Raw genomic sequence first — 16,757 nt, forward strand, 5'->3', positions numbered from 1 at the left:
CAGATTGTTAAGAAAATAAAAATCTACTTTTTCTGGACTTGGAAAGCTGATTCGGGACAAGCAGCCTTCACATAACCATTTTCTTCTCTCTTTGACTATCCAAAACAGATTTTGAGTACTGTTAGGCTTAGAGTGCAAGTCAAACACAGACATCTTCATTTATCTTTGCATTATCTACTATTTATACAATGCTTTCCTTATAAGAACGATCATTCTTTATCTGTTTTTTGAACACAAAATCCTCACACCATGAAATTTTTATCTATGTACACTGACTATTTCAAATTCTGGCAAATTAGATACTGTTGTTTTTTCTCTATTGAAAGAAAATTATATTAACATTCTTTCAAACCTACCCATTGCTCTATTTTTAAAACTAGCACTATTTCTGTATTTACTTCCAGCAGATAACTGAATTCCAATGAGAAATCCTTAGGGTATTTCACATTTACTCAAAGTCAGCTCTCCTGAAGGCACAATTCACTCTTGTGCAGTTCCTTAAAAACGTGCTTGCATGACACTGTAGAATATAATGACATCTGAAGCTGAAAACTCCAGACAGCCACAGCTCTGGCATTGTCTGTCATAGTAGGCTCATTTTAAAAGGTTAGGGCCAAAACAGATTCTGTCACACTCTACCATATTGCATTAAAAACATACCTCTGCAATAAAAAAAAAAAAAACCTTCCAAAGTTATATACCACCCTCTTAGTCAACAGTTGTGAAGGTGAATTCTCCAAACAGTTCACAGTCTTTTTTGAGAGCCTTATCCATAAACCAAATTTCTGATCTATCTTCTGTACTTCTCCTATGTCATCACAAAAAACACTGCCAAGTACCCCTGGTTTGGTATGGGTTTGTATCTGTGTGTGTGTGTGTGTGTGCACTTGTTTTGTTTTTTTAAGATTCTGCAAGATATGTTCACATCCCGTTTTATGAAATGATCTTAAATATTTTTCACAGAATTAATTTTTCACAGATAATTAATGACAAGAAGCATGTTTAGCTTAACTGGGAAAAAAAAATTAGATACCAAATACATGACCCTATATTTTCAGTAATTGCAGCAATTATTTCTATATGAAGAAACTATTGGATTAATTTAGCCTCTGCCTGAGGTATCCACAGCTAGACAGTCCAAATGTCCTCAGCCTCTCCACACAGGACATGCCTTCCAGCCATTACTAGTTTCCTGTTCCACTTCAGGGTGCATGGGTGCATTCAAGGACCTTAACATTCTTGTTATATTCTGGAGACCGTAACTCCCCAAAGTGTTCAAGGGGAGGCCACAGCAACACTACAGTGGAAGATTTTCCGTTTCTGACTCGTTGGCTATGCTGTGCTTAATGCACACCAAAGGCAAAGCCCTTTGAGGAAACTTATCAGCTAGAGACTTTGAAACATATTCCCAGTGAGCACTTAAGCTGATGGAGAATAGCTGACAAAAAAACAAACATGAAACAGAAGCATATTTCTAATCCTTGAAAAACTGCAGTCATACTCATTCATATATAACATAATCATAATGAACTAGGAGTATTGGCAGTTCCTTATTTTTTAAGATACAGTGGTTAGATTAAAAAAAGCTCCATTTATGTACTTTTTATTTATTATTTAAAACACTTTTAAAATAGATTTTTTTTTTAAACATTGTAAAATTATGTCATGAAATCAATCATACAATACATTTCTTTCTTTTCACTTTCCCCCAGAGAGATACAAGCAGTAAATCTGATTTCTTTCAGATAAAGAAAATTTATTTTAGAAAGAATAGTGATATCATCCACAGTACGGCTGTGGAGCTTTTCCATTATATAAATATTGAACCTTTCCTGCACACAGAAAAGTATCTGTGAACTAGACAGTAGTTTGAAAGCAAGAGAGATCATGTTTGATACAGGGAAAAAAATCCATTATTTTTTCTTTAAACCAAGTCTATAGAAAGTGTCAGTACAGTTCAAATTGAAGTCCATAGAGGTATGCAGACATTAACCAGCTGAGCCTCCAATTTGCAGTTTGTAAACTGCTAAAGACACATTTGAAACAAGATTGATAATGGAATGCTAATACCTGTGGCTTCTATGTTCTTTCATGTTTATTCTAAAAAAACAGCTTTTAATTCAAGGGTTTGGACTGAAGGATTCCAAAGGCCAATACTATTATAAACCTTTCCAGTTTTTCCTCCAATGATATGCCCTTTTCACATGAAAACATCTCTCTGGCTTTAAAGCACAGCTCTTTCATAGACATTTTCATTATGCTAACTTCCTGTGCACCCTGTAGAGAGATTAGACAGCACTTATATGAATATGCAAATGTTAAATTCTTATTTCTCATTTATCCAGAGCTGCCAACACAACTGCAAACAGTAAGTGCACTGTATCCAAACAAACAACATATCCCAGTACTGGGAAATCTGAATGGCATAGTTTGCTACTGTATCATTCCAAGCTGCACAAAAGGCTGATTAGTGGCCACTGTTAGAGCTGGCAAAGTATGAGGAAGAAACATAGGAAGTTTTCAGAGATTTTGGCCTTTTTCACTATTTGTGAATAACCCAGTAACTTTATTATTTTTATTATTGTTTTTATTTACTTCTTCAAAAAGCTTTGGAGATGTTTCTCATACATAAGAAGTCATCACCTAATGTTTGTTATATGACTAAGCACTGTCCAGGATTTATCTCCTATGCATGGTTAAGCTAAGGATATTTGCAGTGGAAATGCTTCTTAACTCTGTGTTTCCCATCAGTCCTGGTGTTAGGATTGATTGCTGCACAATATGTGGCAAAGGAGTGTTACAAACCATTCCTCCCTGATTCACTCACTTCCAGTGCCAAAATTGAATCATATTTGCACTGATCAAAGCAGCAGGATCCATAAAAAGTAGGACAGTCACTCCCCAGAGAGGGGGGATAGTCCAAGAGAAGGAATGGTGCAGGCTGGGCACCATGTGCTCCTGCTGTGCTTGTGTTTGAGTACCCACAATTATTTTTCTTCCTCTTGCAGACTTTGCTCTCTATGGAAATGCCTACCTATTAGACAAATAACTTATGCAATGCATTCCAATCATACAAGTGCTATTTTATCCTTGAAGACTTATTCCAGAAAATATAGCAATTTTAGCAGGAAAATATATGCAGCCTGGTTGACCCCTCTAAGTGGAAGCTGATGCTCACAGTCCCATGCAAAGCTGAGGATCACTTAACAGCGTCACTCTTTTGAACCTCCTTAACCATAAGATGAACTAAAGATAGCAGTTATGCTAAGCAGTACTGCTGAAAAAGGCATTATGCTACGTGAGGACACACAATGGGGAAAATAAATAATGCTGCAGAGCGACTACCTCTTCTATGTCTCAGATTTTGTAATCTGAATTAAGAGGCTTAAGATAAACTTTGCCTGATAATTTGTACTGAGCAGTCTCTCCTCTAAAAGCAAGACTGGAAATACCAAGTATTTTAGGTAAGTGTTGGGCCATTGGACCAAGTACATTAGTAGTGATTGCTATAAAGTGCATTGCTAGCCCAGATTTCATCTCAAGATGAATAGAAGCCCTTTCTTCTGCAGGTTTGTACCTTCAGAACGCTTTCTGGCATCACTTTTAAGTGACAGAATTTGCCACAATAAAAACTCTGTGTGAGATATTATATCTTCAGGAAGAGGCCCAAGCCAGCAAAGTCATAGCTGCCTTTCAGACAGTCAAACTATTTTCAGACATGTAGAGCCACCACTGCTACAGATGGAGAAGTTATTCCATAGTGATCCCGCCTTTGCAACAGCAGAAAATTAAGAAACCGTCCATTGCTAAAAATACTTCACTGACCTATCTGTAGCAGATTGCCTCCCCCCTAGTTATTAACAATGGCCCTCACACAAGCTTAAATTCAGACAGAGATAAAAAGGTAACCCCTGTGGTAGCTGAAACACTACTGAAATAAAACCACCTCCAAAATGAAGCTTAGAACTTTCCCTCTTAGCAACACAGAGATGGTCTCTGATTCACTGTCTATTACAGTGGGGCTAATTAAAAAAATAATAATACAGGTTTGATTTCAAGTTCAAAGTCCTTCTTGAGCCTTTTAAAAAGCATTTCAGAGCCTTCCAGCAGCCTGCAAGGAGAGGGAAAAAAAAAGGGAGAGTGGGGGGGGGGGGGCAGAAACCAACCCTTTTTAAAGCGTCACTCAGAGTCTGCAATGACTGCCCAAAAGAACAAAATTACCTCAGTAACAATAATAAAAAGACGACAACTAAAGAGCAAAAATATATTCCACATAGCTCAGAATTAATTTGTGTTTTACACAGTAGAACATAAAGAAGCAGTTGTTGAAATGAAAATAAGTCAGGACTTCTCAGGAAGAATCTTCCAGATGATATAAACTAAAAAGCACAACGTGTTTTCATTTAATAACTATTCTGTTATCCTACCCAAAGGAAGAGACTAGCTTAACAATTGTTCCACAATATTAAATGCAAAAGCAAGGGAAAAGTACGCGATACATGTTCTGTAAAGTCAGTATTACATCTGATGTCTGTTATTTATCGGTTTATTACATGCATGCTTTGCTTTCTAACAATAAGTCTAATTTCACATTCAGCGTTAGGAGGACATCCGGAAAATGGAGCACATTTTCTGCTGCTCAGAGCAGTCTCTCAGGGAGCCTTAATGGCAGCGTCTGCGTAGTCTCTGGCACACACTGCATCTGGGAAACTTTAATGGCAGAATCACTGTTTTGCTTGCTGCTGGTGCTGCAGCAAATGAGGAAAACAAATTTAATAGGATTAAATTACATATATTAGGACACAAAATTTGGTGATTTATTTGCTGCAAACTACGTTTCCTGACAGAATGATTTTTCAAAATGCCCTAGTTATGAAAGCCCGCAGTCTAGAGCTGTCACACAATTACAGCTAAGTCTACAGGACGCTTTCTGGCATACTCCTACAAAATATTTCTGCTTCCTTTATGAACACTTTCTTTCAGATCTTTCTGATTGCTCTCACTAGAAGCATCTGTGTTTTGAAATTCTGACTGGTCCACAGCAAAGCGTATGTGAGCATTCTGAACTGCTAGGTCTTAAATAAAATAGACCTTCAGATACCTAAGCCACAGAAAAGGCTATTCAAAAGCCCTTGGAGATTAGAAGTATGAATTAGCATTGAAGTGAATCCCAACAGGACCTCAATCCGTCTCTCCCACATTCTTCAGCATTTCCATACTGGAAGTCACAGCCTGATTTAGGATTACAGACTTGTTCTCATAAAATTTTGGACCCACTTAGATACCAGTCCAGAAAATCTTGTAGCTTGGAGAAGCTTTGAACGAGCCCTAGAGAGACTCTAGTTGAAAATCCTTTACGTTATCAGTCACAAGGACTTAGATTTTACCTTCAAGTCTGCTTCAGACCCAGTTCAGACAAATTAGCTGACAACATAGCTGATAACCTCCATTACTGACAGAGTAACAGTCATACATTCTTGTTCTTATGAGCCTATCTCTGTAATAGAAGTGCTTTCTGCATCATACTCTGTGTTCATTCCACAGTGCATAAATACCAAGAGGCAGAAGTAATTGCTACCATTTGGTCACTGGTCAACAACTGCAGTGAGATCAGCTTGAAGCCTTCACATCTTACTACACTGAATTCTACCTACCCAGTAGTTGTTGCCTTCTTCCAAGATAGTTTTTTTTTTTTTTTTTCAGTACAGAAAACTACTTACTCCTGAAGAAAAATCGAGGGGAAAAAAAGTTTGGAATTTATGAATCAATACCTACTGTCTCCCAGGGAAACTCATATCATGATAAAACACAGCAAAAATGAGAGAAAAGCAGACATTATTCTCCACAATGTATGTAAATGTACATTTTCCAGACTGTTGCCCAAATAAATTTTTGAACAACCTCTAAATCAGTCTTAAACATGGGCACATCCTGTCACTGCTACTGGAAATGGCAATTAGGAGCTTACCACATGAGGAAGTATCCCACTCTTTATTTACTACATGATTTAAAATATTACAGCTAAGATCATCGTTATCTAATTTTTAAACAAGAAGACTCGCTCAAGCTGACTGATTATGTTTAGAAAATTAGCCTGAGGTTTATTTTTGTCACCACAGCCCTCACAAGATAGCTACAGTAGTTATCGCCTGCCAACTAATATTACGTGAGGATATGGGACAACAACTCTGCAAGTCGACATTTACACTATTAGCACTGCAGGAAGGACCCTCATCAGAACTGCTGTCCTGGAGATGAAATTAAGTGGGAGAGAAGTGGTTCAGTTTAGGATGAAGAGATACGGTCACGGTACTGCAAGGGACGTAGAAACTCCATACTCTTATATTCGTCGTTTAAAAACTGGCAGCACAAGATGCACATAAAAAAGATGTGTAATATATAAAAACAGCTGTTTCTGTGCTTAAAAACGTATCATGAAAATAGGAAGGGAAGAGGTCTGAAGTTTGAAATTTCAGTACCTACAAAGCACAACATGATTAATCTGCACAAGCTTTCCACATAAGGTATACCACACGGTATTCCCCAGTTCTATTTTTATCTACATGCAGAAGGAACCTCAGAAAGAGGATCCAGTCAGAAAAGTCCTATTAGTTTTGCTTTGAGGAAAACAGCTAGTGTGAGAAAACTGTATAAGTTGTTTCCATCTCTAGGTCAATTATAAATACCTTAAAGGCTACAGTCCTAATTCTATGTATGTTTCAAAAGCGTGTGCACCCTTACACTACAATAAAGCTGGAATATACATAGCAATCTGCTTCAAACTTTGCTTTGTTCCCCAACAAAACTCACTTCCTAAGATATGTGGTCTTTCCTTACCTGTTCCTCCAGTCTCCCCCTTCTGAGCTGGAGCTCTATTGCTACATGATGCTGTCAATAATTGCAGCAAGATCAGTGCCTCGCCTCCCAGCAGACCCATTGCTCTGATCTGCCAGGTGAAAACAGTAGAGAGTAGGCTCTGCTTAACACTGACATTTAGACAAACAGTATCTTGATATTAAATGCTGCTACATAAGTGTTCCCATTTTATATCCATTTTTGTCTTTAGTAAATAAATGATCATTATGATTTACTGCCTTTCAAGTCCTATACTGCCTAAATTTTAATATTTGAAAGTCACTGACATTTTATCAAAGGGTCTTCCAGTCTGCCCACAGGGCCCAAAAGAGCTGCAGGAAGTCTGACATATTTGAAACTATCTCAATAAAACACTTTCCTCAATAATTTAACAATGATCCTAAATGTTCACCTCACAAACTCATAAATTACTGTCATTGTTATTTCGTGAACTGGAGAATAGATCCACAGATAAAGTGTAATCCCTCCAGATCAAATTCTCCCCCGTATATTAAGGTGGAAAAGAGCAGAAGAGTGAACAATTCCAGCTATTGCTGTCATATTCAATAGGAGATATTCATCTTTTCCAGTATATATTAAGAAATGCTGCACTGCTGTATTATCATAGGAAACGAAATATATCACCTTTCCATGCAGGCTGCCTTCTACCCTAAGGATTTGCTCTTCTGCTATATTAAAGCTGATACATCTCTACATGGTAGTAGGACTTGAAAAGCTGAACTAGAACAAAAATATCATTGACAAATTGAAGTTTGTATAGAAGAAGGTTAACTTGTTCAATAAAAATGATTTTGTTTTTAGTTTAGAACAAGTGTCTACACTTCCTTCAGACAGACATCTTTCATTTTGGAAGTTCCTTCTGTGACCTGCTGTGTCTTCTACAACATTCAATACTGATATCTTGTTCGGTGCCCTGATGTACACCTAATACAACTCTTAGGTAGGGGTACTTAGAATCATAAAATATCCCAAACTGGAAGGGACTCATAAGTCCAACCCTCAGCTCCATACAGCATTACCCAAAATGCAAGCCCACGTCTGAGAGCACTGTACAAAGGTCCTCGAACTCTGGCACTGGGGATGTGCTCACTGCCCTGGGCAGCCTGTTCCACGCCTACCACCCTCTGGTGCACCCTTCCTTTTTTAGGTGAGTGTTCTCACCTGACGGCCTTCTGACACAGCTCCACGCCATTCCCTCTAGTCTTGTCACTGACACCAGAAAGCCGCCGTGACCTCAGTCTCATGTCCTCTATGCTGAAGAAATGGCATTGATTATACCTACACTTTCCTTAAATAACATTTGTCATGAACCAAACATGAATTTTTATTTTAAAATAGGTCTCGCTATCTATACAAGTGAAATTTTGTTGGCTTGGGCCTTAAAGCTGCCTAAGTTGATTTGACTAGATGTTTCTAGATACACCATCAGAGGGGCAGAGGAAAATAAAATATTAGCTCAGATCTCACTCATACAAGGGCAAGACAACTGGGTAACAGCACTTCATTTAAAGTACTCACTAACTAGTCTAGATGCCATTTGACAGCACATGGAAGCTCACCACAAGAATCCAACATCTGCCTCCACAACATGTCCTCAAATTAGTGTTCCTAACAAAGTATGATTGATGCATTTTGAGCCCAAGTCAAGATTAGTTACATCAGCACACACTGAAGGAACATACCTCATTTGCTCAGCCAATATTCATCAGTAAGTTCAGTATAGTTGGATTTCGAGTTGTCTTATATTTCACATCACAAATGCCACGCTGTACTCCATAAACAGTCACATTGCTCACACAGATGTCTGCAATGTCCTGTTAATAATTCTCAAACTCCATTTTTGCATTTGATAGGCTACATTAAAGTGAAGCAAAACGAAACTCTTGAAATAAATTCTAGTTGAAGTCAGCTTTCTTATCTAGCTGCCACTTCGAAAATAAATTAGTCCCTGCAGGGATTACCACCAGCACAAGCACCAGGCATCCACCCACACAGAACATTCAGCTGTTATACTTTTAATTCATTAGTCTCTTTAGCTAGGTTAGAGGTTATTACAACCTCTCCGGGAAAAATAAGAAAGCTTAGATGACCTCCTAACCTATTTTAAAATCTGTAATAAGGTTTTTAAAAATACAACAGCTTAACAATGGGGATTAGAGATAACTCTCGTACTAGAATAATATTCAAACCAGACCTGACAAGATCTTTGAAAAGCTCTTCAAAATAGCAGTACAATATGCCAAATCTCAAATCTGCACACCATATTCATCATTAGATTCTTCAAAATTATCCTCAAAAATTAGTCACAATGATGTTCATAAAAAAAAAAAGGCCAGTAAACTAATCTACAATTTCAGAAATTTCTGCTTCAATTTGATGTTCCAAATAACATGATAGTAATTACTACAGCAAAATCTTTCAGTCCTTATCTAGTCTCTCAGTACAAGAACATTCCTTAATAAATGCTAAGTTTTCTATATGCGTTACTCCCAATTTAAGACAGTAAATCAGCTTTTTATGCATTAAATATCTTATTTCCATTGAAGAAAAATACTCCAGAGATTATAAATATCACATTTTAGTGAAGATGAGACAACACGAAATTTCAGATGTTGCAAATAAATTTAACTGACGTATTGTTGGACCTCAAATCTATTCAGTCAGTGCAGTATTTAACCCTAGCCTTTGCAAAAAGAAGATTCACCTCAGAAAAGCAAAAGAATCAGAAGCTGTACAGAGCCATCTTTCCTTCCCAACAAGCTACTAATCCACGAGAATGCTTCCCACATGACAGTTCAAATTTTTAAATAATTTCCAGTGTATTTTTTAATCTAGCTCATCACCTGATTAATAGGCTTTTTTTTTTTTTCTTTATAGAGAAATCCAAGCCGCTTGTAAAGTATTCTGTCCTCTTACAAAAGTCACAATGATATTTCCCAATACACCCCCTCCACTCATTACCGACTAATTTTATCCTTCATACATGTTTTGTCAAAACCTTATGTCCAGAGGTCACACCTTCAGGGGAGATTTAGGCTGGGCATTAGGAAATACTACCTTTCTGAAAGAGTGGTCAGGTAGTGGAATGGGCTGCTCAGGGAGTCACCGCCCCTGGAGGTGTTCAAGTGTCTGGATGTTGTGTTGAGGGATATGGTTTACTAAGAACTATTGGTGATAAGTGGATGGTTGGACTGGATGATCTAGTAGGTCTTTTCCAACCTCAGTGATTCTATGATTCTGTGATCACGCACTCACAAGCTGGTAGGTCCCTCAAGAGCACTGCAGGCTCTGCAGTTCTGTCACTTCCTCATAGTCTCTTTTGCTCCTTAACCAACTAAAGCCACAAGTTCCATCCACAATAATCTTCATAAAGCAGATACAGAAGTAGATAGCACATTCATTTCATTTCTGTCTGGAAATTATCTGCATTCTCTCTGGAAGTCATGTAGCACAGAACAGACACACAGGCAGCCCCCAGTGAGCTGCCAACTGCCCTTCCCACAGCAGCAATATTGGTCTTACTCTAATAACTGTTCGACAGTAGATACACAAACCTAGCAAAATTCAGTTGCAGAAAAGGTTGATGAAAGACACAACACTGTTTGCAGAAAAAGCCTTAATCATGTTTAGTGTCATCTCTCTCTCTTCTTGACCTTGCAACAAAGTGGAAAGCAGTGGGTCAACTAAACCTCAACTCTGCTCACAGCTGCTCAGTGCAGCAGTCAGGGCCATTGAGGAACAGTAGGTATTAGCAGTAGTTGCTGATCTCTAGGGGCATGAGAGAGAGAGCAGGTGAGTTGATGAAGTAGGAGGAGGAGGAGGATTGCAATAAAAGTGCTGAGGGTCTGATTCAGGAGCCAGTCATTAAGATTTTCTGCACCCCACCTTTCAGACAAAGCTCATTTTAGCCATAACCTCTGAATGCAGATCCAGGATTTCAGACATTTTGCCTCTGAAGCACACTGACATCATACCAAGACAATAAAAGCGTTTAGTGTTGCAAGACATACATAGAGTGGAGCTGCATGAAATCAGGTCACTCAATCTCACCCCTTTCAATCCCAATACGAAGACTTATGGAAAATGGAACATTTTTTTCCAGCCTCTGTTTTCTACCATTGGAACATGCAGCTTTACTTAAAACGTTCTCCTCGTTGAATAAAAATCAGCTGCAGAAAAAATAAATAAGATAAATCTGACAGCAGTTGTCTGATCCTCACAAAGGAATTTGTCTGTGAGAGGGAAAGCTGGACAGAGAAATCAAATGCTACAACAACACAAAAAAGGGAAGAGAAATAAATAGGGACTCCATGCAGTAAATTCAGAAAATGGGATCTTTCCAAAGCATAAACTATCCAACTGCTTTTAGCTTTTGGCAGTGTGCTGGCATTAATGCCTTTCCTGCTCAGGTTTGAGACCTAAGCAATCCTTTTTGTCTGCAGGACCTGTCCCATATGGTAGAACCAAACAATGCACTGAAAGCTTATTGCTCTCACTGTAAACAAAGCTTCAGTGGAGGTCAATAGAAATCTCAATGGGAAACAAATGTTCTGATGATGAGACAGTTGCTGCTGGATCATATCTTGCTGCCAGTGACAAAGAGAAGGTAAATGCAGGAAAAAAAGTGAAATGAGGTGGAATGTGCATCTTATCTTCAGCTGCAGGGGAAGCTATGAAAAATATATTTTGAAGCATGTCAAAGCAGGAAAAATTCAATTTGCCACTAATAGATGAATTAGCTCTTAAAAGTAAGCTTAGCTAAGTCAAACTGCACATTAGGAAATCAATTGTTATCTGCCTTCACTTAGAACATGGCTACAGCAATACAAAAAATAATAGCTGTCTCAGTAGGGCTAAATTTGCTTTTTTCATGCATAAACAGAAAATACATATCAGCTCAGAACTATTCAATGGTTGCACGCATACACACACAAACGTAGAACTGTTTTCTATCAAACTTACTTTATATGCTAAATTGTAACAGTTATAGATCTGCCTAGTTCTACAGTTGATGGTCTGATGGCCTGTAGTTCAACTCAGGACAAAATAATAAAACTTACATCACTTGAAATCAGAGTTTCACAATGATTTCCATAGCTTACACAGCACTGCAAAGGCAGGGATACCTAGGCAAAGATCATTAAATCTCTTATATTATGCATCAGCTTTGCAGTGCTGAAAAATGGATTAGTCTCAGCTGTGCTCTGCTACTGACATAGCTGAAAACATACTGTAATTAACCTTTGTTTTAGTCTTTGTTGCCTCTTTGTCACCTCCTCCATCACTCACACATTATCAGCCAACTACATACGCGACTGAACTCCATTTGTGAATGGAATATGATTTATGATTTGGCTATCATTTGACTTCTATAAAAGGCAGAAGCAATTCTGCACAATGACAAACTGCAGCTCCAAAAACTTCCAGAAAGTACATTCAAAGTTACATGGCCTGAGTCTACAGTCTTCGCAGTGATTAGCTCTTGATTGTGGGGTCAGCATCTGGATACAGAAATGATCAAATGAAAAGATGTCTCTTAGCTTCATAAGAGCCAGTAATAACCAACCATTCAATGCGTGGGATGGAGGCAGCTCAGTCACTTATATTGCCATACTCATATAGATTTTTAGTTTGCATTCTATGCTTCCAACCAGAAAGCCTAAAAGAAGGCATCTGAGCACCAAGTCTGTGTGCGTCAGCCGGCTGTGCTCAGTAAATGTCAAGAGCAGCTCTGGATATTCAGAGGGCCACAAAATCTGGCAGTGGCTAGCAACAGGAAATGGTCACCCTTGAAATAGTGTAACAAATTCCCAGTCACTCCTTTACTGCTCTCTATTCTATGTTCATGAAAACGTGGTGCCTCAATTCTGTTCTTGTATTTTACAGGTGTTGGTGCTCATATGCACACACACACACACAAGACCTTGAAGAAACCATATGAGTTAGCAGAACATGGATACATGCTGACTTTTGCAGGAGGGAAGGCAAAGAATCCATCTCTACACAAGTGCAGAATTTCCACACTGTGTCAGATGGTCCACCTTAATTCTAACAAGATGAGCAGTAAAATACTTCTGTACATCATCACTGATAAACTACCTGTGAATTATTTTAACTGAAAAATCAAGCTGAGTCACCATGAAGCAGATTTTGTCATTTGTAATTTTGCAGTCCTTTAAGAGGATAAGCAGTGGTGCAGTGAAGGAAATGCATAAAGAGGATGTCAGAATCAGGCCCTGTATATCTGCAATGAATTGAGATAATCCCTGCAGGCTACTTAATCTGGTGCCTCCCAGTTTTTTGTGCATGATAGTACACAGAAGAATAAGTGCAGGAAGAAAAGGAAACTCTAGAAACATAATAGATGCACAAAAGTGGTTACTTGTTTACTTGTAAAAGGCAAAGACAACAATCTGAAGAGAGCATAGCACCAGCACAAGATATTTTCTCCTCGCATACACATTACGCACAGTAGCCAAATTTTTTTTTATTAAGTGAAAACAATGGACAAGTTGCCAAGTTCCACATGGCAACACACAGGCTCAGTTTTCTTTAAGCTTTTTTATTCTAGACATGAAATTCTTTTGCTGCTCTACATATTCCAGCATGTCCTCCCCTTGCATGCACTCCTTTCCACTTCACACTCAAAACCAAAACAAATCCTCCCAACATTTGGGTGCCCCATGCAGGATGTCTTAAAGGCGTCCTAAAGATGTCTTAAAGAAAACATTCTTAGAATGGCCTCCCTCCTCTCCTTTGAGGATTCACAGTGCTTCATTTTTGTTAAGCATCCAAACAAGAGGATGCTAAGACTTATCACATCTTATCTGGTGCATGTCATCTTCCTAGGACTGGAAACAGATGTGGAGAAATGCTTATTTCTGTCCAACAATGAAACAAATTGCTCAGAAATATTAGCATGAATACAGACATCTAACTTTCAACTACTTTATGTAGCACAGATGATCCCAAATTTGCATTTTTCACTGTTTGTGTATCAAAACCCCTATGTATATAACACCAAACATTGGTTTTTATCATCCTGATAAACCTTCTATACAGTGATGCTGTCAGAATGCAGGATATTTTTCACAATCCTCATTCACATAATGTCTGCTGATCTATTTTCTGAGATTTTGAGCTCAGCTGTGCAAATATGCAAATGTATTGGTCAATGTTATTTGACCAAGAACCAGATCAGACACTCAGTATGCTAGTATATATCTCTGCATTCTTCATTCTATACATACTGATACTCTTGTTTCCAGTAACTACATATTAACAAAATCAGAATTGAAATGTGTGATATCATACATCTGTGATTCTTTGTTCACACATTTTAAATAATTTGGCAAAAATTCACAATGGATAAATTATAAGGTTTAATTTGAAGTTCTAAATCTTTATATATTTGGATAATTTATCTTGCATTTTTAAAAAAATGGAAAGTAGAAAATACATGAAAAAATAGTGGAAACCAATGGAAAGGAAAAATAAAAACAGATATAAGCAGTAAGGAAAGACAAATATATGACAATCTGAAAGAAAAAAAGGACTCCAATATGAATTTTGAAAAACTACTCAGGAGAAGAACACAGGTGAGATAAATAATTGTTTTTTACTGATAAGGCTACTCAGCCATGGGTGGTTTATTCATAATTAAATTAATTAGCAGCACAATACTGTTTGCAGATATCTGACATTTTAATTTAAGTGAGAAATAAAAATATGAAAGCCAGAGTCAAATGTATCATATACTCTCCCTGTAAACAGTTTTAATGACAGCCATCATTAATTATCTGAGTATCAGGAATAGGAAGCTGCAGTGTAATTTTCTCTGAAACTTGCTTCATTCTTTTTATTGTGGCAATCAGTAGACAGTTAATGGGAAAAAAAAAGACAACTATCTACCACGTTACTAGAAGGAAGAAGACAGAGTGATGTTAATAGATAAACACATGCCTGCACATTATACCTCAGCAGAATTTAAAAAAAAAAAAAAAAAAGCTATTCTATACCTACAAAATTTTTCATAGGATTTAGTTTCCCAGTGAACCAATGCCAAGGAAGTTATCCCAGAGTGGTCAGTAAAGCAGGGACAAGAAGAACAAAGCTGTTTCGCTTATGAGTTTGAAGGAAAAAGGAAATTACAAAAGGGGAATGCTGTAGGAAAGAGGGAACAGAAGATTGGTTGTAGAAATCCAGGAGATCACTGAAACCAATGTAAGAGAATGTAAGGGAGTAGAAGTGCTACTTCATAGCTGAGTACTAGGACAGAAAATGGAAGAGACAGACAAATAGTTTTTAAAAAATTTTAGAGTAATTTTTCTAATGAATTAGGTGGTCATGCATTATATTACAGCTACATCTATACGAAAGTCTAGATATATAATGAACAAATGCTGTAAATGTGCTCTAAATATGAGTGGTATATGTTCACCTGCATGTACAATTTATCTGCTGGGCTTAGAGCACCTGGAACCTTGTTTGAAAGAAAAAATAAATGAACAAAGTAATTGCATACAAAGTAACTGTAACTAGAGTTGTTCTGTTGAATTAAATATTTTGTCCTTCTTCTCTCATTTAAATTCTGATGCTAAATACCTTCATCCTCCTTGTGTTTTACAGAGCTATGATAAGAATGGCTTTTGGATTCTATCACAGCCAACATTCGGAGAAACGCAGCATCTGCCACTGTTAAACTACCTGTATTCATGTTCACTCTTGTTTCAGGCGTTGCACACTTTAAGTTACAAAGAAGTTATATATATTACAATTATATATTGAAATTCATACAATTTAATATATATATAGGTTGTTTCAATTGCATAGAAAACATGTACTTGCAAGGTCCTGACCAAAATATTCAAGAAATTTAAGAACTACAGCAACACCTCAAGAAAAGCAAGGGAAAGAAGGGAAGCTTCCATTTTTGTCAGTTACACAGTGACTCTACAATGACATTCAGCCTAAATAGCAACATTTTTCTACGTATTCAATGCTGTTGCACATAAATTTGATTATTTATCACATGGTTCAACTGATTATAATTCAGTGGAAAAACTTGTACTTCCGGAAAGCTTTAAATAGAAATGGATCTGAAAATAATTTCCTTCGTATTCTGTTTGTTACTTCTGATTAAAATATATGAAATATTGGATTTTTTTTTTAATAAAAGCAAATTCAGCAGCCTTTTGCTATGTGTTTGTGCCACAAGCTACAAATCAAATTTGAGTTTCTGAACTATGTTACATGAATAACTATAGATTAGTGGATTGAATCAGGATAAGCTTATTATATTATAGCTGTATTTGTTTGATATTATTTACAGAGTTCTATGTTTCTCTTCAATAGTTTTTGGTTTTTCTGTTAATGCTATTGTTTGTTTCAGGATGTATCATTTAGACAGAGCTGACTGTAGTTTCTTGCAGTTGATTTTTTTTTCTTTTTTAAATAGACATCTATTTGCAGGCTAATGAAAAAATGTTTAATATATATATTTCAGAAACCTCACAAAATAATTTGTTTGGAAAAAAACTGAATAAAATAATAGTCATTGTTAAAACTTGGACACTTGCTTATTTTACTGCAACAGCTGAAAATTCACTTCTATCATTAAACAGATGGCCATGTGATCATCACACCCACTTCAGCCCCGTCGCTTGGGAACACAGTCCTTATGGGTCCCTGCTACCAAGCAGTAAACTGCAGATGCATTCACAGACTGCCCACAAATGATAGCTTTGCAGGTGAACAGCACTCTTTAGGCTTGGCAAATGTATAAGAGTATGTACTGATAACTACAACGCCAACTCAAATATCACCATCTCTACTGCAGCAAATGCAACAATTTCTTGCCATTCATCTTTCCATACCTCAGA

The sequence above is a fragment of the Meleagris gallopavo genome, chromosome 2, assembly GCF_905368555.1.
Source record: "Meleagris gallopavo chromosome 2, MGAL_WU_HG_1.1, whole genome shotgun sequence".
Classification (NCBI taxonomy): Eukaryota; Metazoa; Chordata; class Aves; order Galliformes; family Phasianidae; genus Meleagris; species Meleagris gallopavo.